The sequence below is a fragment of the Triturus cristatus genome, chromosome 9 (assembly GCF_964204655.1).
Source record: "Triturus cristatus chromosome 9, aTriCri1.1, whole genome shotgun sequence".
NCBI classification, from domain to species: domain Eukaryota; kingdom Metazoa; phylum Chordata; class Amphibia; order Caudata; family Salamandridae; genus Triturus; species Triturus cristatus.
In genome coordinates, this window is record NC_140592.1 from 52097116 (window position 1) to 52124306 (window position 27191).

The 27191-nt window shown below is 45.1% G+C and overlaps 1 long non-coding RNA gene across 1 annotated transcript in view; it reads right to left on the minus strand.

The window, feature by feature from the left end:
* LOC146797379 (uncharacterized) overlaps window positions 1-27191 on the minus strand; it is a 124787-nt gene that overhangs the window by 27125 nt on the left and 70471 nt on the right. Inside the window, exon 2 of the long non-coding RNA XR_014968481.1 lies at window positions 23487-23570. This is a non-coding gene — a long non-coding RNA (uncharacterized LOC146797379). The remainder of the gene's footprint in view (window positions 1-23486; window positions 23571-27191) is intronic.

A 27191-nucleotide genomic window follows, 5' to 3' on the forward strand; every position in this document is an offset into this window, starting at 1 on the left:
GCAACCCAATGTTATCCTATGGGAAAGGTAGGCCTTGCAGTAGTGAAAAACTAATTTAAGAGTTTTTCACTACCAGGACATGTAAAACCTTTTTTAAAATTTGTTTATATTTCAGGATACACGTGGCAACACCATACAGCATAAGCATATATCTCATAGATACAATATAGAATTGTGTTTCTCTTTTTGTGACTGTACACGTGGCAGCGTTATGCCAAAAACATGCAACACAGGCATGATATAAGGAAAGTTGCACATCCATATTTTTTTTCTTCTGAGTAACAGCAATACAATTATCAGCAAACACAGAACTGTTGCAAAGAAGAATCAAAAACTGTGCAGCAATTAACAAGCAGCATTCCTGCACATCCCCTGGTGTCAGGGACAGATGTGGTGTGCACACTTCATTTCGAGACTCATCCTCCTCACAATGAGCATATGATGTACTATGTAACGAAATGAAATGTTGGGCCCCCATCTCCTGTGTACCCCCCCCCCCCAAAAAAACTTGGTGTGATGGTGTTTCTCTCTGTAAGGTGACTGCCCGTTCCCTCCCAAAACCAAGATTCTGGGCTTCTACCCACAGTGAGTGGCCGGTCTCCCTCACCGCCCACAGGGTCCAGAAACTTCTGTGTTAAGTGGCGTTACCTGGACTATTAGGAGTACCTCCGCCACTTCTCATCTGCGTGACTGGGGCTCCAGTCTGTAAATGGGTATCGGATCCCGCTGCCACCTGTCCCAGGGGCTGTAAATTACTCAACAATAATCTCCATGTCTCCAAATCCCTTTCGGCATTTTCATCTGTACAGACTATACACAGACTTCTCTCCTCTGCTACCCCCATTCATGCACATCTGCTTTCCATCTGGGCAATTTGGGGGGCGCAGGGTGCTTCCAGTGTATCGCTATGCGGTGTCTGGGGAGTACCAGGTCTAAGTTTGCAAACTTATGTTGCATTCTATTACTCATCTTTGGGAGCGGCAAAACCCCAAAAAGGCAATGTTTAATGGTTTCCTCTATCCGAAGGCCAGTCGCCTCTCGTAGCGTCTCCAATACCCCCAAACAATACTGCTGAAGTCTAGGGCAATCCTACGTCATATGAGTGAATGTGGCTGGCCCGATGCCACAGCGGCGACAGTCAGCGGAGCAAGTCGCATAAATTGGAGAGCAGGGAGTTGGCCTAACGGCTAGGGCGCTCGACCTCGGACCTGGGGAACTGGGGTCGAGTCTCGGTAATGACGCTGAACATCCTGTGATTCTGGGCAAATCATTTAATCTCCCCATGCTTAAAAAAAAAAAAAAGAAAATGTGTGTCATGTAACGATACTGGTGCTATGTAAGGCGCTCTGATACCCGATTGGATTCGGGTCAAGTTCGCGCTATATAAAACTCTACTAAAAAAAAAAAATCCGAGCTAATCTGAGAGGGGTCATTGAAGTGCAATGCAAATAATGATTTTGTATAAGCTTGAAGCGGGCATTGCTGGCCACCTACCGTACCTGCGCAAATGCTCTTTTCCATTCACTATTTGTGAGGGGAGTCGGTAGATCTGTCGACCATCTGTTTTGAATGTGAGAGACATCAACGCTATGGTCGGCCTTGAGTGCTCGGTATAGAAGGGAAATCAATCACCTGTGGGTACCTGGGTCTAGAATCGCCATCAATGTGTGGGACTCTGTTGGTTCCTCAGGGATTCCTCCAGATCTCTCGCGTGTTGCGGGAGAGTTTTGCATATTGCAAAAAGTTCTCTCCTGGGATCCCAAAACACTCCTGCGCTTCAGCAAATGTGAGGAAAGACCTATTACAATATAGGTCACCCACATTGAGGCACCCCCTCCCGAATAATCTCATCAAATCCATGATGGTTTGGATATGGCAAAAATTATGCAGCCATTACAACGGTAGCACTCGTGCATACGGTGCCCTACGCAGCACCACTGTAACTGCCCTTTCCCATGCTCCCGCGTCCTGACGCATCACAAATGGGTATTCTGGGGGCGTTCGAGATCCCATCATGAGACATCTCGGTAGGCTATTCTGCAGTCCCCAATCTGCCATGAGAACTTTGTCTACGTATGGGCCCTCGGCACACCAGAGTGCTGCATATATGGTAGGAGGGCGGCAATGTAATAAAGCCGAAGGTCTAGGAGGCCCCTGCCCCCCTGTTCGGTGTCCAATTTCAGAATCTCCAATTTAACCCTGTTGCGTTTTCCAGCCAAAACCAGCAATATAAGGAAGCTGTTAAGGGTCTCAAAGGTAGATCTAGGGATAATGCATAAAGAATTCTGCAGGGTGTACAGGCTACCCGGTAGGGGCACCATCCGGTCCAAGGCCACTCGACCCATGACAGATAGAGGGAGGCGATTCCAGAAGTTAATGGAGGACCATAAACCCATGATCACTACCTCCATATTCAATGCATATTGCACTTCTGCCGTATGTCCCACCTGGATCCCCAGATAGCGAAAGTGGGTACACTTCCATTGGATCTCCGTTGGGGGGAGGTCGTCCGCATCTGTGTGGCAAGTGGAAATAGGGTTGATTTTCGTTTATTGACTCTAAGTCCAGACACTGCGACGAAACTTGAAAGAATGTCTAGAAAAGTGGGCATTGCCTATAACAAGGAGTCGTCCGCATATAGGGATAAAATGTGCACTCGCCCATTCACCTGAATACCCCAGCAGTTCATGTCTCTACGTAATCTAATCGCTAACGGTTCTATTGCCAGGGCAAACAGGAGCGGGGACAGAGGGCATCCCTGCCTCGTGCCCCATTCAATTGTGAGCGTTTCAGAAATCACCCCACCATTGCGCACTCGTGCAATCAGCAAATTGTATAGAAGACGCACTCAGGAGATATATTCTTGGCCAAGACCCATTCTCGTTAGCACCTCCCAGAGGTAGTCCCATCGTAAGTTGTTGAAGGGGTATTTCAATATCTAAGGCTAGCACTGCGGCCCGAGGTCCATATTAGCCGTGGCATGCAGGACATTTTGCATTCTATGTAGATTTATATGAGTGCCACGGCCCGGCATGAAACCGCATTGGTCTGTGTGGACTAGATGTGTGATAACCCTACTCAATCGCATAGCAAGTGCTTTCGCCAATATTTTCGTGTCTTCTCCCAGCATCGATAGTGGTCGGTATGATCCTGGCATATGTGGATCCCCACCCGGCTTAGGTAGCATAACTATCTGGGCCACTCTCATTGATGGAGGTAAGAGACCTTCTCTCTTGGCCTCTTGCAAAGTTTGTAGGAGTCGAGGTAGCAGTATGTCCGCATATGTTTGAAAATATTCTACGGGGAGACCATCAGGGCCCGGGGATTTGGTGCAGGTCATTGTGCCAATGCTTCCTGCAGGTCTTCCAGTTTGATCTCCGTGTTGAGTCCCCCATGCTGGCCATCTGTGAGGCTAGGGAGTATAAGATCACTCAAAAAGTGGTCCCAGGCATCGGGGGTCACCCCCACTCCCTCTTTGTACACAGAGACTAGGTGGGCATGTAAGAGAGAGTTAATAACATTTTGTGCGGAGGTATTGCTGCCATCTGGTTTTCGGAGCGTGAGTATAATTGGAGGGGGTCGTTCGTTCCTAAGTAACCATGCTAAAAAACAACTTGACTTGTCCCCGTTCCAATGGAGCAATTGACAGTCTTCACGGCAGAACATACAATCTAGTCTGTACCATACCTCTCCAACTCTGTGCTTGGAGTGTAGTAACGAATCTTCCGCTGGGTTCCCGCCCGGCTCCATCCTTTGTAGTCTCGCTAGGGTATTTTCTGCCTGTGTCAGTTCTTTCTCCAATTGTCGCCTTAGGTTACCCACTCTCTTGCAGCATTCCCCACGTGTCACAACTTTCAGGGCTTCCCATTCTGTCCCCTTTTTACAAGTGGATCCCTATTAGCATCAAAATAGGCGCTCATTGCTCCTCTTATTTCCCCTTTAAAAGCATCATCTTTTAGTGTGTTTGGTTGTAGTCTCCACAGCGGAACTCTGGGATGGTGGCACCAGGGCCCCGTTCCAGGAGTACTGGAGCATGGTCCGACAGGTATCGTCCCAGCACTTGTGTGTGGAGAGCCATCACGCCGGCTTCACCCGAGAGCAGTAAGCGGTCCAGTCTGCTAAATACTGTATGTGTGGGAGTGTAACAAGTGTAACCCCCACCACCTGGGTGCCTCGTGCGCCACGCATCTGTGTAGCCTAAGCAGTCCATGACACCCCGGAGAGTGTCTGTCATATTTGGTTTAGAGGATATGCTAAGGGGATACCTATTCAAGGTATTATCCAAAACACAGTTAAAATTCCCAGCCCACACCACCGTTCTGCCCACAAATGGCAGAGGAGGGCTTCCGACCGCAGCAAAAAATAATGATCGTCTACGTTGGGAGTGTAAATAGCAAATCTCCCTACCATCCAGCTCTGCATGTATACGGACTTACTGTCCCTCAACGTCCGCCTCACTGCTAAGGAGTTCAAATAGTACCTGTGGGGCCACCCATGTAATTACTCCTCGGGAATATGTGGAGTAAGTCGCTGCGAACATCTGACTCCTTTATTCTTTGTGGAGCTTGGCTCCCTCCGGCTAGGACAAATGCGTTTCCTGTAGCATTGATATGTATATGCTGTGGCAGCGAAGGTAAGTATGTACTCTATATCTTTTAGTGAAGTAGTTAAGTCCCTGTACATTCCATGTTATAATTTTAAACTGTGCCATCTGTCCAGTTGTAATATAATGCCATTTCGTTTCTTATGTACCGTTATTGCTGCCAACAATTATTTCTATAACAATAATAACCCATCTTCCCCACCCCCCGGGTAAACACTGTATGAACAAATCGTGCCTCCCCCATCATGTAACTAACCTCAGAGTTCCTACGTGAAAGACAGACTGCAACAAAAATCACATTCAATTATGAATCACTAATACAACACATGAATCCGATCTTACCTATAATATGTAACCCTCAGACTAACTCCCGTCAAACAAACTCAATATCATGCAGGATGGAAGAGAGCTCCCAGCTCGGCACCAAGTGACACCCAGCCCGCGCCCTCCTCCCTCTGCCACGCAGACAAGCACACACGCGCACAGTTACACTCACACAGATGAAAGGGGAAGAGAGAGGAAACAAGCATTTGCAGTGCAAAAGATCTCGCCTTTGCATAAGTTTGAGCTATTGGCATTTTAAATGACAATGCCTTTTATCTATGTGTTTTGAAAACCTGCAAGCGGTGCGTAAACACGCACTTTGTACTTATAGTCGTTGCTTACGAGAAGCAAGGCTGGCAGTAACTGTGCCTCTTTTACTGCCAGCCTCGCTTCTCGTAAGCAAAGACTAAAAGTGCAAAGTGTGTGTTTACGCACCGCTTACAGGTTTTCAAAACACATAAATGAAAGGCACAGTCATTTACAATACCAATAGCTCAAACTTATGCAAAGGCGTGACCTATTGCATTGCAAATTCTTGTTTAATTTGTTTCCCTTTTCCTCCTCCCTTACCTCACGCGCTCTGTCCCTCCATACCTCCCATATTCCATTGAGTCTTGTCTCTTCCTCTTCATGTCCTTCTCCCTTTTGCTCTCAATGTCCTAAACCTCTCTCTACCTCCCCCTACCCTTCCTCCTCCCCTCCAGCCATTCTGCATCTCTGTGCCGTTTTGACTCTTCCCCTCCCAGTGAAACCCCCACCTCCGTTCCCTTTATTGTTCTCCTCCCATGCCTAGCCTGTCTTGAGAGCTGCGGATTGGCTGCTCTTCTCTGCTAAAGATGTGCCCAGCTGTCGGTGCCCCGCACATCCCCTCTCTCTCTCTCTCTGCCTGCCCTCCTCCGGCTCCTTAACCCTCTCATATCTCGCGATTCTATTCCAGGCTTTCGATTCCTAACTGGTTTGGTGGAAGTGTTTTCCTTTTTATGCGAGACACGAGAAAATGATTTGACATTTTCTCTGAAAAGGAGTAATATCACTCGGCGTTACAGGAGACACAGGCGGGACCACAGCAATGGATAAAAGTGATGTTTGCACCTATGCACGTGCACGGTGCACCGTGCTGCGTACCTACCTGGAAGTAGACGTGCGCCGTAAAGATACAATCTGCTCGGTCTTGTCGCCCAAATCATGTGACCTCCATCTAGAAACAAAACATCGTGCCTGTTCCAAGCCTCTCAGCTGCTCTCAGCCTCATCCCCGGCTGCAGTGGCGACGGCGTACTTCAAAGTGATGGGGTTGCCCTGTAGAAGGTGATGAGGGCAGTGGGCACCCAGTGTCTCACATATCACTCAGCTATTCGTTGGTAGTAGGATGACTGCGGCCGCTCTGAAGGATAGGAGGCTCATGAAGGACACCGCCCCATAACCCATAGGCTGCAAGGGTCTGCATTCCACCCCTGCCCGGCTGCACAGAAAGCGGGCAGTAAAGTCACATTGGGCCTTAATGCAAACAAGGAACTCGCCTCCCCCATTTCCTGGTTTAATAGTAAAAAAACAGGCATGAATTATGGTAGAATGCCCCATCAACTGCGCCTGCTGCACTATTGATAGCTACGCCGGACGCCCTGAGCAGAGACCTTGCCTGGCCCCGCCTGGCCGCACTCGCTCCCTGTTGATCCATCCATCCCTGACCTATGCTCATGGCCGTGTCAGATTATTTGCTTTCGGCTACCGCACGGCAATTTTAAATTGCTGGCGAACCAAATAATTCATAAAACATATAATCAAAGCAAACAGCAACAAGCACACTGTATGAGTCAGTACCACAGCTGCTGCAATCAATTAAACCTTCGGTGGAGGTCGTGCAAGAGACATGATCCACACAAGTCTGGACAGAGGAGATATTTTTGGATGGCCTTTTATTCTGTCATTTTTTGACTTCACGAAAACCCCATTCCACTCCTTAACATGCGCTCGCCATGATGTTTTCGTTTGCCTTTTTCTGCCGTCTCACTTGGACGGCCTCGCCTGCTAAAAGGTTTCTTATCTTTATGGGGACATGGGTTTTGCCCCATAAAGATAAGAAACCTTTTACTTCAGAAGGAAAGCAGGTGAGGCCGTCCAAGTGGGACGGCAGAAAAAGCCGAGCGAAAACGTCACCAACAGCTCTTTCCCAATGGCTGGCCGCCGTTTAGCATAAACGGTGACGCCGGCCAACGGGAAACGGGGGCGGGGCTTAAAGCCCTATACTGAAAAATCCCCCAAACGTTAAATCTCGCCAGCGAGACAGCGCATGTGCGCAGCCTACGCTAGCGAGACCTAAAAACAGGAGGGATAACATAAAGCATGGAAGGGGGGGCCGGCCCATTCATGCACGTACTCAGTGCCTCTACCATCATATCCCGTGAAAGTCCTGGTCCTCTTCGGCATAAGTGCGCCACATGCACCCACAGCAAAGCATCATTGCGCATGCTGCCCAAACCTCACGCCTGTTGCAGTGTCATTATTTTCCATTCGAAGCCAAGATGAGGAGGATTCGATAGCTCAAGGAGCAACTGTCTGCAGCGTATCTTCCACCACTTTTCCAATACTTCTGTCCAAATTAGATGTAGGCACCACCACCACCAGTGCCCTGGCCTCCTCTCGCTCGATTTGCAACAGTGTCAGATCAATGTGGGGCAGGTGAACCTTCTCTATGTCTGAGGTAGTTCTCTCCAGGTCAAGGGATCCATCCTGCCATACTATTATTCTCTGGTACGAGCGGGATGTCTGTTTGGTGAATTGTCTGCACCTGCTGGATGTGCGGGAGCATTGGGTGCCCTGGGATGAGGCATTTGTGCTCCTTGAAGGTAAGGGGCGCCCTTCTCCTCGTACCTCCAGCCAGTCCCACACTGCCTCAGGGGTGGTAAAGAAATGAGAGTGGACTTCATTGATTACTTTTAGCTTAGCTGGGTAGAGCAACATGCATTGCAGTTGCATAGCCCTCAGCTTCTGTTTCACACCAGTGAATGACATCCTCTGTTGCTAGACCAGCCGCGTGTAGTCCAGGAATATACGTATAGTATGGTTGTCAAAGTTAGGATCTCCCACCCTCCGGACCTCTTGGAGGATACAGTCGCGGCTTCTGTAATTTCGAATTTTAGCTATGAGAGTACAGGGTAATGCAGCAGCCGGAGGACTCGGGGTCAATGCACGATGTGCTGTGGTGTAGTTCCTATATCCCTGATAGGTTCTGCGCATTGGAATAATATACACTATAGTTTTGACATAGGACTGAGGTCAGTATGTCTCTATCGAGTACATTAAACTTAATTACTTGTGTGTGCCAGCTAACGCAGAGGTCACTAGAAAACGTCTTGAATAAACAAGAAGGGATTAGTTTCTGACAACCGCATAAACATGATAACTTTGTTTCCTTTAGAATCGGAACAATCTCAGAATCGTGGAAACAATAGATAACAGTTTCACTCAGTCAATCGTGCATGCTTAGTTTCTACAGAGTTACACAGAAATAGATCGACGGGCGTTTCAATAAAAAGGGGTTTATTGAACAGTCTTATTTCTCGTGCAAGAGATATGAACTGCTACAATCGTAAAACAGAATGCGAAGTATAATATGTACAGCGTTAGCAGTAAGATAAAATAATACTGCAATAGCATGGTTTGTAGCTATGACAGATATTCATAAAAATACATACATAAATAACACAGGCTAAAATGTTTATACTCATCTGATGCTTCTAGCTGGTTCTACCCGTGTACTTAACCTAAGGGTAGTACGACGTAAGAAGTAGGTGCTGTTTGTCTATAGTCTAGTTTAGCTATGGTTGCCAAGATTTGCCAAAAGTCCCTCTAGGTTCTAGTCTGCTCCATACCTTAGAATGAGTGAGGTTGGAATCTCTTTCCTAATCTCTATCTCTAACATCCCGCAAGGGGAGTCAGAAACACTGAAGCTATATTCTCTGCGAGGAGGATGACAGCGTCTGGTCAGTGCATCAGGCGGGGACTTGACTTCCTTCCGAACTTGCCGTGGCGAGCCGCGTCATGCAAGTAGGCAGCCGAACCGTGGTTTGCCATGGTAAGTGAAGGTATATTTATACCTTGAAGGTGTTTAGGAATGCCAGTATTGACGTAAAAGTCGGGCAGAAGAACGTCATGAATCAACCCCTAAAGAATAGATGTTCATGCATAATAAATGAGTTCTTGGAGAAATCAATATCCAAGCAAGGGGAAGTCCTAAAGGCTTAAGAGTCTGGTTTTCCAAGAACTCATTGTGACGTAGATGAACGGATGTAGGTGGCCATGCCTGTATTTGGTTAGCATGGATAATGCCTAAATAAGGGTAGGATTTCAATGCCTAAATATGGGCAATGCGAATTGTGCCTATGTAAGGACATAAATCGGGAAACCTATATACGGTATCTAAATCGACACACAACACCCACTCCACTTTCGTATGAACGACATTACTAAATCCTAAACATGCTAAACATATCTAAAATATAGCTACATATGGATGGCTAAGAACATGTCTAAAAATACACTGTAAAATGCATGAAAACTGTTGCCATGCATAAAAATGCACTGGTGCTGTACATATTAAAGCAATGTTTCATTCTAAGCATATATTTACATTGAATGCTAAATGAATGAACATACATTTATGTACACATTATGAAATGGCTCGTAAATACAGAAGAAAAAAGGCCGAAACCATTTCATGCTAAGTTACATAAATCAATTGGCATTGACAAGGTGATATTGTCTCTGAAAGTGTATCAAAGAATTCTGTTCTCTATGAATAGTTCTACTATAAGCAGATTACTGTGCCATAAAAAGAAAAATTCAAATTTGGAAAAAAAAATTAATCATAGGAAAAAGTTCCAAGTTCAGTCTTTGTTTTGAAAAATGAAGGCCAAAGTCAGAGTCTTCCCGGTACACTGTGTACTGAATCAAAAGGCAGTGTATGGGGATGGAGAAAATATGAAATCTTCTAACCCTGTAGACAAAAAGTTGTCTACCGTTGTAGGTGAAAGTTGGATTACCTTGTTTAGAAGACTAACCGCACATAGATGAGAAGAATCACCGTTAGCATTGGTCGCATCAGCAATGTTCGTATCGGATGTTACCTGCGTGCCTGTTGTTTCCTCTCGTACGTCAGCAGTAGCAATTTGCGTCTGTGAGATCTCAATGAAAGCCGTCATCAGGATTGGTAGCCGCTGGGGACAACACACAGCATGGGCTGTTACCGGGTCTAGCAGAGTATCGATATCCATAGGCATGACCGATGGGAGTGTTAGACAGATGTCTAGCATGCATTCTTCACCGCAAAGCAGGCAGCGTAGAACAGGTAAGACGCAATCTTGCCAGATTGGTCTGAATGACAGAAACCATGTGGTATTTAATTCTCGTAGACGAGGTAAAACTAAAATTTGAACGATGCGCTCACGACACTTCATCTCCAATAGAGCTCTCTCTATGGTGCTCGGAGTGACGCTGATGATTTGGCTTGCCATATCGGAGCAGTAGGAGCAAAAATAGTATCCCTGCAACGAGTCCAAAAAGTAGTGGCAGTCCGCCAAACGCAGAGTGCACGAAGTTGGGAATTATTCCGAGGACTGCCAGAAAAGGTGCTAACAGTCCTGAACACACAGTCATAAATACATGTACAATACCGCTCGTATCAGACATGTTTAAGATACGTTCCAACATTTCTGAGAAATGTATAGGGCAGTTTGTATTCAAAAGGGCTTGTATCTCGGCAGAAGTCCTTGCGGTTTCTTTGGCAGAGTTTGCTGTAAAAGAATATCTTTCATTCTGCTTAGAGTATCAATTCGTATAGAAGAGATGTTCAGTAAAGGCCATAGAGGCGACTCCCTGACTGTATTTGTGGAAACAAGACTTGCATACAGCAAGTGACCCTGGATGTAACCGTTACTAGATATGGGATACCTGGCAACATGCCACAGCAGCTGTGATCATTCAACATGAGGTGACTTCCATTTGAAAGTAGTCCAAAAATTGGAGTAATCACTGCAGCTGGTGAGCCTTGCAGGTGACAAGATAAGTTTGTAGTGGAACCATCGCAGGCCCCGTGTAAATTAATACCCTGACAAAGGAGAGAACCGCTTAGTGCGTTTTCACAGTTTGTACCGCTAAGAAACATTTCACGTCCCCCACTCCAACATCTATGTGTGTAAGGTAAATCCCAAGATGTCTTGATGTATTCTTTACCCAACCTTTCATATTTGCCTGCTGGTATATGTTTTAGGCAATATTGAAAATGGAAAGTTGTAACAGGCAGAGTAATTTTACTATGTATGATCCACTCAATAGCTGGTTTTTCGGCCACCGTGAATGGTAATTTTTCCAGTTTTTCAATGCTCAGCACCGTATAGTCTGTTCCCCTTTGTACCAGTTTGATCTGTTTATCAGTGAGATTGAATTCTGAAAACAGTGACGTAGTGTTGATTAAACGCCAAGGCACATAGTCTGAACGCAAGTTTTGGAGCATCCAGCCTAATAGCATGATAGAACATAATTGAGACTGACCATTTTGCAGCATGACCAAGTCTTGTTCCATGATGTCTATGGCAGAAGACACAATGCTGTCCAATGAATATATCCTGGAAGACAGAGTCGTTAACCCATTGTCTACTACAGAGAGAGATTTCTCTAAATTAATACAATCAATTTCTCATATTCGTTCTGCAGTCTTTGCTTGGGTGATCTTCCATATTTCATTATAAGCAGTGTAGATACCGGCATATATGAAACGTTTTTGATGCGTTTTTCTCGGTCCTAGCAAGAATTCCCTAAGGTCTGCGCCTTCTTTAACCCCTTCAGCGCGGCGTGGATTTCCGCACCACGCTGAAGGTTCTGAGCGCGGGCGGGGCCATGACGGAGCGGTTCCGTCATGCGCACAGCACAACCGACGTGCATGACGGAACCGCTCCGTCATGCGCGTCGAAGGGGTTAAGTAAAGATAAGTGTTGTTTTACATCCTGCAGTGTAGCTTTTTGTAGCCAATCAAGGCAGAGTTTCCCTACACTGTATGTTGCTACTACCCTTGGATGCTGTCTTTGAACATAGCGTAGGTCTGGCCTATTGATAGTGAAACCCTGTGTTTTGTTCAGGAATCGATCTTGACAGTTGTTTGTGTCTGTGGGCCAGAGCAACCATTTTTTCCATTCTGGATCTGATCTGTTGTGATCCAAATATTATGTAACTCGACCTCCCCCCGTGTAGTCTTATTACTTGCAGGTTAGGTATGGTCGGTGTGTTTATGTCGTTTGTTGGACAGTGTCATTCAAAAACATAATTTGCTCAGGGATGATACAGGCTCTAAACAAAGCTTCTACCCCCTGAAATTGCCAATCTTGTGTACCCCAGATAGATTTTGGCTCAATGTTGTCTTTCCAAAAGTCGAAACCCTGTCTAGACAGTTGGGCAATAAAGGCTGCAAAATAAATCTATTTCGTATTGGTTAACATATTTTTTGTTCCTGTCTTGTTCATATTCTTAAAATAAAACGATTCTTGATTTGATAAATTGAACCCTGAAAAATATGGAAATGTCATTGCAAAAGTTTTTGAGCTACCCTTTGGAGGTGTTGGACAATGTTCCCATTGGTTATACATAAATACATTTCTAGGTGATGCAGTTTTATGCAAGAAATGATGACCATAGTGGTTATAACAATACATTTGTTCATAGTCTGATGAACCCTCTAACTATTCATGATTTGTGAATACTGCAGACATCTCTAGATCAGACATCATGTTATTAACAGTCTCGAAGTCCCAATCATCAGAAAAGGTACTAGAGGTAATAAAGTCACTTAATGAAATTTTAAATAAGTGTGGAATCTTCAAATGTTCTGACGGGCCAAAAATGTCATATTCAGTTCTGTCCCAAACTATACCATCTGGTATAGGAATGGCTGTGATGTTCACTGCTGACAAGTCTCTTGCTTCATGATGGGATGATTTGTGTGGCTGGAGAAGTACGTTCACTCTTTTACTTGCTGTGTCCTTTTGAATATATCTTCCATTTATCAGCATACCCAGAGTTATTACCAGAGCTAACCAAAGTAGGAAGAAGAATATTCCCAAAACAATCCATAGTTCAATCCATGGTGAAACCAGATAAGTCTTTTCCAGGAGATGAAAAAAGTCTGTTGCTTGTTCTTTGAAAGTTCTTTGTGCTGGCGTCGTTTCAGGTTCGCTGGGATCCTCAGAAAATGTATCACAGCTAATGAAATAGCCAGAGGCAGCTCTGTCAATGGTTGGAATTGCAGCAGGGAATCGTTGAAATTGCTGGAACCAGTTGATCACTGGTTACTTCATTGTAGACATGTGTATCAGGACGAACTGTTATTTGGGTCTCAAGAGGGACTAGTTCCATAGCTTTGTTGCTTAGTCCTTAATTTCTCACTGTAGAATCTTCAAAGGTGATGAGTCTCTCAGTTTGAACCTCTTGGATTGTAGCTAGCGGAGTGCGCCTGCTACATTGTCGGAGTCCACTTGGCCTACTGCTTAGTATCGGCCACATAGTGTGGTTTGATCAGGTCGATGGACACAAATCTTTTCTCCTTTTTACCAGCAAGGGGCGGCAGTAGTACTGTTCTTGATCCGTGGATTGCTAGGACAGGAGCGTTGGACCCCATAAAGATGTTTGATCCACCCATCACCAGCACCTAATACCCTAGCTGTGATAGACTGCTTTATGTCCCGTTTTATTTTCTTTCCACAACAGAATTTTCCCTCAGGATGGAATGGAGAAGAATACCGCAATGGCTACGTCCAAACTGGCCATGGCTTCTTTGTAAGCTCGAGAGCTAAATGCAGGACCCTGGTCAGAATGTAGTGTGCCAATTGCGTAAGTGCCAATAAAGATCCCCCACTCCAGGGATTTGAGCAAATGGAACATTGTTCACATCAATTGAGTATTTGAGTGGAAACCTTTTAGGTAACGCTGCACCGCTACCTTTGCTTGAAGCATTGACAGCCAGTATTATTTCACTGTCTATTTTCGTTTTTGACTGAGTGATTGCAGCTACGGAAGCCGTTTGCACAGCCCCTTTCGTGGCTTCTTCAGCCAATGAATTCCCTTCAATGTGAACGCCATCACGTTGATGACTCAGCGTGTGTATCACGTGAGTGTGTTGTAGTCCGTTTCGCAACTGAACTACTTGTTCCCAAAGCGTTTTATGCTCGATTGTGCCACCTTTTGCATCTTTTAAACCATTTTGAAGCCAATTCTGTAAATTTTCATTGTATGATTGAACACAATAAAAAGAATCGCACACTATGAGTGTGGGGAATTCGCGATCCGTATTTTCAAGTGCCATTTTAAATGTTTGTAGTTCAGCTCGCTGAGCTGTACAATCTCCTAGACATTGCGTTTTTGTGACCATTGGTCTAAATTTGCTATCGAGCATACAACCTTTAACGATCGCGCATGCTGCACTATAAGCTTGCTTACCCCCCATAGCGGGTTGTGCAGATCCGTCAGTTTAAATTCCTACTGGTCAAGAGGGAGAATTTCAGTAGGCAGAGGAAATTCGTCTTCGTATTGCAGGAAGGCTTGTGTTTTTAAATAAGGATCAAAATCATATTCAACATCAGTTGCAGTAAGAGAATTAGCCCACTGTATCCATCTTGGATGTAAAGCTTTTGCATTCGGAATACTCGCTTTTGTAACTGCCTCTAAGGTTGGTACAGGGGTTACGACCATAATGCGTTTCCCCTGTGCTAGGGCTCTTTCTTTTGCTCTTTCTTTTGCTACAGCGGTTTGAACTGCTGTCAGAATTTTTTCTGTTGATGTGAATTTCATTTCTGCTTGTGTATACAAATGTGATTTGTATGCAATTGGTACTTTTTCACCTTCATTAAAAGTTAAGTAGGTGAATCCGCATTGACCCGGAATGATTCGGAGCACTAAGTTGCGTACGTTTACGCGTGTTTGTAAGTGTTTTGTTGCTATCATGTCAGCTTGAAGTGAACGCAGGATATCTGTGTGTTCCTGTGTCCAATGTGTGATTTTAAAATCAGGTTTGATTAATTCGTAGAGAGGTTTAACCCTTTCTGCGTAGTTTAGAATGCATGTAATTCCAAAATTTAGGAAACCTAGAATCGACTGTACGTTTTTCATTGTTTTTCGAGGTTGGAGCAGTGCACACTTTTCTAAAAAGTTGGTTGCCAGGATTTGCCTTCACTTGATAGTTCATATCCTAGGAAAAGGACGTTATGATGGGCAATTCTTGATTTTTTTAAATTGAATTTATAACCTTCAGAAGTGAAGCCCAGTATAATGGTATTCACCCTGTTCAAGTGCCTGTTCTGGTCGTTGTCTGTCAGATAGATATCATCGACATATGACAACGCCTTGTCATCATAAATTTGTAGTAACTCTGTTACCCTTGCTGAGAATAACCCTGGACTATTCTTGAATCCCTGAGGGAGACGACAGAATTGACGCTGCGTCCCCATTATTGAGAAAGCTGTCAAATACCTACTTTCAGGTGCTATGTTTTGACAAAAGAAACCGTTAGAAATATCTAATGTGGTTTTATATTTTTTACGCACAATGTTATTCATTAATGCTGCACTATATGCATTTTGCACTGCAAATGTTTTACAACAAGAGTTTAGGTGTCTGCAATCCAAAACTAGACGATATGTATTGTCTGGTTTGGAAACAGGAAACAAAGGATTGTTCATTGATGAGGTGCATGTTTCAATCCCCCCTTGGTATTCAAGTTGATCTAAGATCTCCCTGACCGGTTTTTTAGCTTCTTGCCTAATTGGATACTGCCTTTGTGCAGTTGGTTGGTTGATTTTTTAACTGGATCTTATGGTGAGGTGAGTCCTCATCCCATCCTACATGATTTTTGTATAATGCTGGTGCTTGGGTCACTGCCCATTTCCTGGTATAAGTATATTTTAAATGTACTGGAACATGGTTAGAGAAGGCTGGCATAATGATGTCTTCGCCATGTGGGCACTCTCTGGCAAATTCTGGTGGCCAGGCCCGTTCTGCTAGAAGTATATCATAACCCTTTGAAAGTTGCTCCCAAAAGAGTGCTTTCACTTTTCTTGGTATGTCTCCCTCCATCCGGAGTGTTTTTTCGTATAACCTTTGTGGAGAACTAACCCTGGTGTCTGCAGTTTCAACTCGAATGTCTTCATTCAGGTCCACTGTCTCCAGAAGTCCCTTCAGGTTCTGACGAGCTATTGATACTTCTGCTGCGCTGTCCAACATTGTCTGAGCCCATTCTCCGTTCTTGAGTTGTGTTGTCAGAATCCTCTGCATGTCTAATCTTCAGACCTGCTACTTTCTGGGAGAATTGAGGTTTTGGTTTGTTTTTCTGAACGTGTTGATCGTCTTTGGACTTCACGCGTTCTTCTTTTCGATCTGACCGTCCTCTTCTTTCGGATGTCTGTGACGATATCTGAAAGGTACGAGAGGAACGTGTATCAGTATCTTGATTCCTGTCAGGTTTTCTCAAATTATCCCTATTCCTGAGGTTATACCTCCTTTCAGAGGGCTTGTTTTGAGGAGACCTACCTCGGGATTGAGAATATTTCTCTTTTGAATGTTGTTTGTTATTTTCCCAATTCTTTTTAGAAGAGGTAGGATTGTTTTTAGTAAAGGCCTTTTCAGGACTTTCAGACAGTTGTGGTTTAACTGGTTTCCCTCCCAAACTGTCTCGGCCTAATTCTTCATAGGATTTTTCTATTATTCTGGCTAGTTCTTGTGGTTGTTCTGTTACATCAAATTCCCTTAATTTCTGGCGGATTGCCACTGATGCTGCTTCTCCTTTGATATTAGATAATATTATTGTTGAGACCTGGTTGAAATTTTTCAGTAACTTCATACCTAAATTCACAGCAGGTTCTGCCCCGTATTCGTTTTGAATTTGTTTCAGGACATCAGGTATTACCGCCATAGACGGAACACCATGTGTTTTAGTGTAGATGGCAGCAAAGACTGTGCCCCAAGTGGTGCAGTCTTCCAGATGTGGTGTTATCCCCATTGGTAAACAGATTGTTAGAATTCTATGTTTCTCATTAGGGCTGGTATTAGGAAATACCGCTTCGATTTGAGTAATTTTTTGAGTTATCCAGAATGGAATTTGTTCACGTTTCGTGGGCATTTTACCCATGACTGCATATAAAGTCTGTGGTGTGATTTTCAGCGCATTCCCCTGGTGAGAGGTTAGTCTTGGAATGGCTATTATTGGTTGGATTGTGAAAGTCCGCATGACAGATTGAACCAATTGTCTATATATTTTGATTAACTCCTTGAGTTGAACAAGTAATTCCTCATTTGACATTTCTTCAATGTCCGAATGAGGTGTGTAGCCGGCTAAAATCGGTCATGTTGCTCCTGGTCTACCTAGTGGACCGAGCCTAGTAATGTGATTGTAATGTTTTAGGGCGCCTTTAAACCAGAGATCATGCTCCTGGTATGTGAGTGGAATTTCAATATCCTCGAAAGGAATATATTCCTCAGGTGGTTCATCTTCTTTGTAGAAGTGAAACATTTAAGTTACTGGATTTGATTCTGGGCATACTATCCATGAATAGAATAGCTCTGTCTGGTGAGATTCATGTGCCTTTATCACAAAAACTGCTCTACCACCTTTTGGTGTTAGGCCATATTTTATAAGTTTTAGAGTGATGTCTCTCCTTAAATTTGGAGCGATGATTTTCGCATTTTCATCGGTTTCATTAAAACCTGTATAATCAAAAGCTGCTGCTGCGGGTACAGCTCCACCAGTTCCAGTGTTATTATCCTCGTTTAGGGACATTTGTTTAATGAAAATTGCAGAGCAAGTTTCAAGGGAACAAAGATAAGGTGCACAATATTTTGGAACACTGTATACTTTAACGTTGAACAAACCAAACAGCTAATACAAAGGATTTTTGTCCTACTCAGCTATGGCGGATATTATCCCTACCCACTCCAGACGTCTTATGGAGTATTATGAGTAGGGGTCTCTGAGAAAAGCACGACTAAGTTACTTCAGTATCTAGCGTTAAATTAGTGCCTTACCAAACCGTTGGGCGCCATGTAGTATAGTTCCTATATCCCTGATAGGCTCTGCACATTGGAATAATAGTTTTGATATAGGACTGAGGTCAGTATGTCTCTATTGAGTACATTAAACCAAATTACTTGTGTGTGCCAGCTAACTCAGAGGTCACTAGAAAACTTCTCGAATAAACAAGAAGGGATTAGTTTCTGACCACTGCATAAACATAACAACTTTGTTTCCCTTAGAACCGGAACAATCTCAGAATCGTGGAAAAAATAGATAACTGTTTCACTCAGTCAATCGTGCATGCTTTGTTTCTACAGAGTTACACAGAAATAGATTGACGGGCGTTTCAATAAAAAGGGGTTTATTGAACAGTCTTATTTCTCGTGCAAGAGATATGAACTGCTACAATCGTAAGACAGAATGCAAAGTATAATATGTACAGCGTTAGCAGTAAGATATAATACTGCAGTAGCATGGTTTGTATCTATGACAGATATTCATAAAAATACATACATAAATAACACAGGCTAAAATGTTAATACTCATCTGATGCTTCTAGCTAGTTCTACCCCAGTGTACCTAACCTAAGGGTAGGACGAGGTAAGAAGTAGGTGCTGTTTCTCTATAGTCTAGTTTAGCTATAGTTGCCAAGATTTGCCAAAAGTCCCTCTAGGTTCTAGTCCGCTCCATACGGATGTATGACGATACATCGACTGCCATTTCAACGCGGTCTGTTAGATCGCGGTTTTCACTACGCAAGTCGTTACATCGACTTGCCCTGGAGGGCTGCTGGACTTCGGAATAGTGTGAATTACTATTCCAACTCCAGTCTACATACAGTAGGGAAGGTGATGGAAACAGTAATTTACACTATTCCTTAGTCTATAGCGCCCTCCAGTGCAAGTCGATGTAACGACTTGCGTGGTGAAACCACGATGTAATAGTACCTCGTTGAAATGGATGCGTGGTAAACGATGTCTTCCCTCCATACCTTAGAATGAGTGAGGTTGGAATCTCTTTCCGAGTCTCGCTCTCTAACACCCCGCAAGCGGAGTCAGACACACTGGAGCTGGATTCTCTGGGAGGAGGATGACAGCGTCTGGTCAGTGCGTCAGGTGTGGACTTGACTTCCTTCCGAACTTGCCGTTGCGAGCCGCGTCGTGCAAGTAGGTAGCCGAACCGTGGTTTGCCATGGTAAGTGAAGGTATATTTATACCTTGAAGGTGTTTAGGAATGCCAGTATTGACGTAAATGTCGGGCAGAAGAACGTCATGAATGAACCCCTAAGGAATAGATGTTCATGCATAATAAATGAGTTCTTGGAGAAATCAATATCCAAGCAAGGGGAAGTCCTAACGGCTTAAGAGTCTGGTTTTCCAAGAACTCGTTGTGACGTAGATGAACGGATGTAGGTGGCCATGCCTGTATTTGGTTAGCATGGATAATGCCTAAATAAGGGTAGGATTTCTATGCCTAAATATGGGCAACGCGAATTGTGCCTATATAAGGACATAAATCGGGAAACCTATATACAGTATCTAAATCGACACACAACAGTGCCCTTTCGATTATAAACAGTTCGAATAGGGAGGCCTCTGGTAGCAGTTTTTTAATCCAATATTTCTAGGAACTGCTGCGGAGTTCTTCCTTCAGCCCCCTCCAGAAAACCTACGAATCAAAGGTTGCATCTCCAAAAGCGCCCCTCTGCGTCTTCGGCTCTGCGCTCCAGAGCCGCAGTCTTTGTTGTAAGGTCCGTGAAGGTTGTCTTCAAGGGCAATATTTTGGCCTGCATTTCAGTGACGGTCCGCTCCGTGGCTATAGAGAGCTCCACCACTGTCCGAAGATCCACTCTCAGTAGGCCCACATCCAGACCGCCTCTATTTTTGCCTGTACCCCTGCACTTGAGGCCTCGAAAGCTGTGAGGATTTGTCTCCGGTGGGGTCAATCCGTGGCATTTCCGCCGGCAACGGGGAGTCTTGGGGCACTTCCATTAAAGGGGGCACACCCTGCGCAGTGTACTGATCAATCTTAGTTTGCTGCGCCCCTCTTTGTGGCCTGTCCTTGGCCATAATTTCCTCCAAATAGGCCCACGGAGTCAGTCAGAGTGTGACACAGCTTAATATACACCGCACCCATGGTCCCTGTGCTGTACGCTTCCCATGAGGTCCGCCGGGACAGCTGGGTTCCCTTCGCTCAATGGCACTGGGATGCATTCTAAGTGGCAGGTACGGGTTGCCGCCACAGATCTCTGGAGGTGGTTCCTCACGACCTGCCCTCGCTAGGTTAGTCAACAGCATTGCGTGGGCCTTCAGGTGTACCAGTCCAGTAGATCTCTCAGCACAGTGTGCGCCAGTGGGGGCAGTGTACTCACGTGCATGCAACCGGCGGCATCAGGGAGGATCCACAAAGCCAACCACACCAAACCCCAGCCTTATTCAGCAGCCACATGCAAAACTGAGGGACGTGCAACTATGCCCTCCAATGTTCGTTTCAGCCACTGGTGACAGGATGGGCCCCATACACCACGAGGGAGACATAGTAGCAGTGTGGAGGAAGTGTAGCCACAGGGTTTTCTCAGTTAGGCCCTCCTTAGCGTCGTAGGCTGGTTGCGTGAGCCCCCGACCACAGGCGCCTGATTGAACAGGCTGTTGCTCTGCTCTCCTAGCAATCAGCCATATGAGCGCACAATGCTTCTAATATATTTTCTTAGGGCCCTTGTTATGTGTACATTATTCGGTGTAGACCAAATGTGGTTGTGGCCCTGTCTGTACACTCTCTGATACCCGGCCTCTTAGGTGGATGGTGCCACCTTCCCAGGTGACGTAAGTTCTGATCCTGTGGCCACCGATATGTCCTCTGACCTCTGGTGGTTCAGAGATGACAGCTTCCTCGTAACGGGGTAATCCCCCCAGTAGGTCCAGAGTGCTGCAAATGAGGGCCCGCTGCTTCGACCGCACCACCTGCCGAGGTGGTAGTATTCTCAGGTGTTCTCCTGATGGCAGCCAGGGCCCTCTGCCCGGCGGTGATCCCAGCTGGTAGGTGGTGGTCACGTTTGAGCCGGAGGCCCACTGCCTCATAACCAGCTTCAGGGCCCGCTCTGGGCCTAGCGCCCACCGGCCAGTCACATGGGGGACAGGCCGGCCCCCTCAGCTTCTCCAGGCCGATCGATCGTCTCCGGCCTCTCGCCGCTCAACCACAGCAGGGAAACAACGTTTACAACGCTGTCATTACATCGCGCCACTATTACATTGCAAGTCATTACAACGACTTGCACTAGGGGGCGCTGAGGTATTGGAAATGAATTCCAACACCTTCCCTACTGTTGGGCAAACTGGAATAGGAATAGTAATTAATATATTCCTAAGTCCAGCGCACCCCCTAGTGCAAGTCATTGTAATGACTTGCGATGTAAAATCATTGCGTACTAACAACGCGGTCGTTGTTACGACCGCGTTGTAAAAGCACACAATGTAATACATCGCGATGTAATGAGCCATATTCCCACAGCAGCCCAGATGGCAGGCCCCCGGCAACCCGGGGTCGGGATCGTTCTCTGCGCCAGGCCACCAACAGTCGGATGTGCTGTAGTGACGCGATCCGTGCCCCCGCCTCAAGCGCTACCCACAAGCAGCCGCCGTCGTCCTACCGGAGCTGGAGAGGACACTTCTATCTGCCAGTCTGGGTGGGAGAGGTAGCAGAGATGCAGGTGATTTATGGGCCAGCGCAGAGCTCCCTAATTAGCAGTGGCGGCTAGTAGGTAATGGGGCTGGGGGCGGGGGGAGACGACGACCGGGGGAAGATTTAAAATATTGTTTTTTTAAAACTGCACTTACCTTTTCTCCACCGGCCGCACCTCTCCTCCGCTTCTCTGCTCTTCCCGAGTCCAGTCCGGAAGAAGCTGTAGGAGGTCCCGGGCACACAGGCTCCCCTGAGCCAATCACAACACTGCAATGCAATGTTGTGGTTGGTCTCAGCATCATGGATCGGTGCTCAGATCAGGACAGGGAGCCTGTGCATATTTTCTACCAGGCTGTCCATTACAGCCTGGTGAGGACTATGAAAAGTGCACATGACTGCTTGGCTGGCCAAAACGGCAGCCAAGCAGTCATGAGCACTTAGTGTGCATAATCCACTCCTCCTCCCACCCTGAGCCAACAGCCCCACCCCAACCCAGCCCACAGCAACCAAAAATAAAACGTTAATAACCTTGTTTTTATCATTTTATTTTACCCCTTTTCACTGGTCTAAAAGCAGTGGGGTGAAGCTCCTCCGCCTTGGTGGAGGAGCAGCCACTGCTAATTACCCTACGCCTCGGCCGCCATCTTTGCCACGCCCCCACATGTAAAACTTAAAAGTACCTGTCCAACTTTTTAAATACATTATACTCTGGGCTTTGTAGGGCATACCCTAGGGATAACTTATATGTAGTAAAAAGGTAGGTTTAGACCTGGCAAAAGGTTTATTTTGCCCGGTCGAAATGGCAGTTTAACAATGTATACCCAGGCTTCAGTGCTGCATGCCAACTACGAGAATTTAATTTACAGGCCCTGGGTACACATAGTAGCACTTTACTAGAATCTTACAAGTAAATTAAGGGTGCCAATTGGGTGTAAGCCATTTTTACCATGTTTAAAGGAGAGAGCACAAACACTTTAGCCCTGGTTAGCAGCAGAAAAGTACACAGAGTTCGAACAGCCAACAAAAACTGGTTCAGAAAACAGGAGGGTGAAGGCAAAACATTTGGGAATGACACTGCAGAGAGGGCCAAGTCCAACAAGGGTTGTTCTGGAATGTTTAAAAGGTTGCATATTATTAACCTGCGGTCCTTTACCGAGTGAGAGAGAGAACACACCATTGTTTATGTCTCAAGTGGCTGAAAGACTTTACTACATCAATGAAAAAGAACTTCTTATGTGTTCTTACATGATGGAAAAGTTCAAGGCTTTTGCTGGTAAAGAACATAGCTAAGGAAGGAGATTTATCATAAACTATTAAAGCATATTCTCACGGGAGAAGTGTAACATATTGAAACTATCAGGCTGGCGCCTAAATTGTTGCAATATCAGCTTCATAATGATTTTAGGAATTAAGGCAAGAACACAAAGGTAGATTCTCCCAAGTATCTATGAATCTTAAGGATAAGCAAGAGGAGGAAGCAGTGGATGACTATTGCTTAGTGTCAGAGGTTGATGATGGATCGGTAGGACTAGCTTCTAAAGAGCATTGGATGGCAAGTGTGGGCATGTACAAGGAACTACAAATGGCTAAAAGATTTGTGATAGGAGGGTCGCCCAACAATAGAGTATTAGAAATTTGGGTGCAGTCATTTAGTCAAAATTAAAGGCAGATTGTCAATAAAAAATGTACTTTTCTGCGAAGTGACTGATTTTCACTACTCGGAGGACTGAGAAAGCGGATGACACAATGAGGGCATGACAGTAATTTTGGTCAGAATTTGACGAAGCACAGAATCTGGGTTAAATTTTGGTATTCTTTGTCAGAAATCACTAACCTTATGCTCTTTATCCAAAGTAGCTATGCACTCTTCCATCCCTCACCGCTTCCACCGATGTACATAGGCACAAACATTTGAGAGCTAGTTGTAGAAATGGGGAAAGGGGAAAAGGATAAGAGAAAAAACAAAGACACCACACCTCACCACTGTGACTTGTCATTTCAGCTAAGTTTTGATATCTGCAGGACATAATGGGTTGTCTAAAGGCAAAGAGATATCTTTAGTAACTTGCCATGAACGTCTTGCATCGAACTATATCAGTACATGGATAGCCTTAGCAATATCTCTATGTAACCAACGTTCTGGCCTTTAATGGAGAACTTGTAATTCCTGATACTAAACATACAAGAGATTAGTAATTTAAATATATATTCATCAATACTTCTCTCGGAATATATGACGTTCCAACGCAAACAATTACAAGGCATGCTTTTACATTGCAGTTTTTACAACATAACTACCACTACATCACATGATTTTACAACGCATACCATTACAACACATTTTTTAAAACTACCATTAAAACACATACCATTACAACACATTTCATTACAACGCATACCATTACAACGCATAATACTTTTAGTGCAGCAGTAGGGTAAGTGTTGGATAGCGTAGGGGTAAACATTACTATTCCCCCTCCAGTGAGTGTAACAGTAGGGAAAGTGTGGGATAGTGTAGGGGTAAAAATGACTATTCCCGCTCCAGTGGGTGCAACAGTAGGGATAGTGTTGGATAGCGTAGGGGTAGAAATTACTATTCCCGCTCCAGTAAGTGCAACTGTAGGGAAAGTGTTGGATAGCGTAGGGGTAAAAATTACTATTACCAATTACCCCAAAACCCATACCCATCCTAAAACTTAAAATTCTTCCATTACCACGCATTCCACTACAACACATACCATTACAACACATAATACTTTTAGTGCAACAGTAGGGTAAGTGTTGGTTAGCGTAGGGGTAAAAATTACAATTCCCCCTCCAGTGAATGCAACAGTAGGGAAAGTGTTGGATAGCGTAGGGTAAAAATTACTATTCCCCCTCTAGTGAGTGCAACAGTAGGGAAAGTGTGGGATAGCGTTGGGGGAAAAATTACTATTCCCCTTCCAGTGAGTGCAACAGTAGGGAAAGTGTTGGATAGCGTAGGGGTAAAAATTACTATTCCCGCTCCAGTGGTTGCAACAGTAGGGAAAGTGTTGGATAGCGTAGGGGTACAAATTACTATTCCCGCTCCAGTGAGTGAACTGTAGGGAAAGTGTTGGATAGTGAAGGGGTAAAAATTACTATTCCCAATTACCCCAAAACCGATACCCACCCTAAAACTTCAAATTCTTCCATTACAACGCATTCCATTAGAACGCATGCCATTACAACGCATAATACTTTTAGTGCAATAGTAGGGTAAGTGTTGGATAGCGTAGGGGTGAAAATTGCAATTACCCCTCCAGTGAGTGCAGTAGGGAAAGTGTTGGATAGCGTAGGGGTAAAAATTACTATTCCCACTCCAGTGAGTGCAACAGTAGGGAAAGTGATGGATAGCGTAGGGGTACAAATTACTATTCCCACTCCAGTGAGTGCAACAGTAGGGAAAGTGTTGGATAGTGTAGGGGTAGAATTTACGATTCCCAACTACCCCAAAACCATACCCCCCTAAAACTTAAAATTCTCCATTACTAACCTTATAATGCGTTGTTATGGCATGCGTTGTAATGGCATGCGTTGCAATAGTATGTGTTGTAATGACATGCATTGTAATGGCATGCGATATAAAGGCACCTGCGTTGTAAAGGTTGCGTTGTAAAGGCATTGCGATGTAATGCTTGCATTGTAATGGACGTTTCCCTTCTCTCGATGAGTAGGATAACTGGTTCAAGTTTCGTCACTATGCACTCTGTGCAAGACGGGTTATAGTTGTTGCTTCAAAGTAAGATAATTAGCAAACATTAATAAAATGTCATTTTTATGTAAGCAACTCTTATTAACAATAATAGAACTCTGATAACTTATGATTTACATATTTACATAGCATGCCTAGCATAGTACTAACTTAAGAATATGTCCTGTAGAGGCACAGGATAAATGTCTAGTGTAATATGACAATCCTACAGTCTTTAGTAAACTTTACATTGCATGTACAAATCGATTTAAAGCTCATTTTCACCACACAACTCTACATTCAAAATACTTCTCCGAATACCCAATGACCCATAGAAAGCAACTGTTGTTTGCATAGGAAATCCTATATCAGCTTAGCGCGGTCCAGCTGCAGCAATATTGTATCACGATTGCCTGGGAAAGATGCTGTGGGCAAAAATGGAAGTAATACCCAGGTATCAAAAATGGCAGCAGCGTCTCCAAACTGTGCATGTTTATGGCTTGGAGGGAAATGTAGTTCGTTGTCAGGGCAATGTCACATAGGGTGTTCTGCACACATGCGAAGCCTCGCTCCAAACAATACAGATACTCTTCAAAGACAGCTAGCCTTTCCTTCCTTGAGCTAGACACAGGGCCGGCTTTAGCACTGGCGGCCCCCTGTGCGACAATCATTTTTGGCACCCCCACACCCATGACTGCCTCCTCGGATTCTCTTACAGCCACCGGGCAAAGGTGCCCTCATTTCTCCAATTATAAGGTATTGCTAAACACAGTGCCCCCCCTTCCCCCAGGTCAGCGCCCAGTGCGGCCACACCCGTCTCACTGCCCTATAGCCGGCCCTGGCTAGACAGTTAGGACAGGGTATGGAATATTGCTCCCTTACTCTCACGGAGTCTTAAATGGGAAGCCATACCTCCAGCTCTGTGTCCAGACAAGCTTGTATGAACAAAGAGATTGATAAGCATGTGAAAATGTGTGTGATCTGTGGTAATACCAATAAACAGTTGTCTTGTGACTGTTCCTGGGCAACCTGTAGAAATCCTGGCAAAAACATAGAATAAGTTGACTGTGGATTTTTGTAAGGCCATTGAGCTTGTGAGCTCATCAAAGATTTGCCATTGAGCTAGTAGATTAATACAGGTAGGACCTCATTATGAGCAGCCTCTTAATTCTGATGGAGCCTTTAACACCGGTTGCTTGCCCCATCAGGTTTCTTAACAGCTGGTGAAAATAGCTGTGTGACAGGATGGGAGAAATTAAAAATGATCAGGGAATTTGACTCAGAATTACAGATTCTCCCAGTAATTCCTCATTTTTTAGTAGCCCCTCAGGGTCTATTTTATCCACCCCACCCTTCAGAGGGAAGGAAATTCCAGCCCATTCATTTCCGTCTTAGCCCATTGGGCATTGTGACTGGGGGTACATGTTGTGCCCCCCATACCTGCAGTGTTGTGCACGCACTGTGTGCCAATCCCAACATGGTGCATGGCAACAGTGCACGCACGACAGTGCAGGCACTGCAGCACTGCGGCATTGCCTTCAGGCTCTCTCTGTGAGCCAAAGCATGCTGCCGCCGCAAGAAGCGCTACCGGCACACCACCAGTCTCAAACGCCAAATGTGGCGGTCGAGATGTCCCCGGCTTGGTGGCGTTCTCCCGACCGCCGACGCTGCTGCCTGGCCGTCCGACCGCCAAGGTCGTAATAATGCCTGAATGTAATACATCAGGCCTACACACATTCAGTTTGTGACAGGGGAATCTTTATGTATTATGGTGTAATGAGTAATGAGTATGTTGGAGATTCCGCCCTCAGATGTATCTGTAGTCCC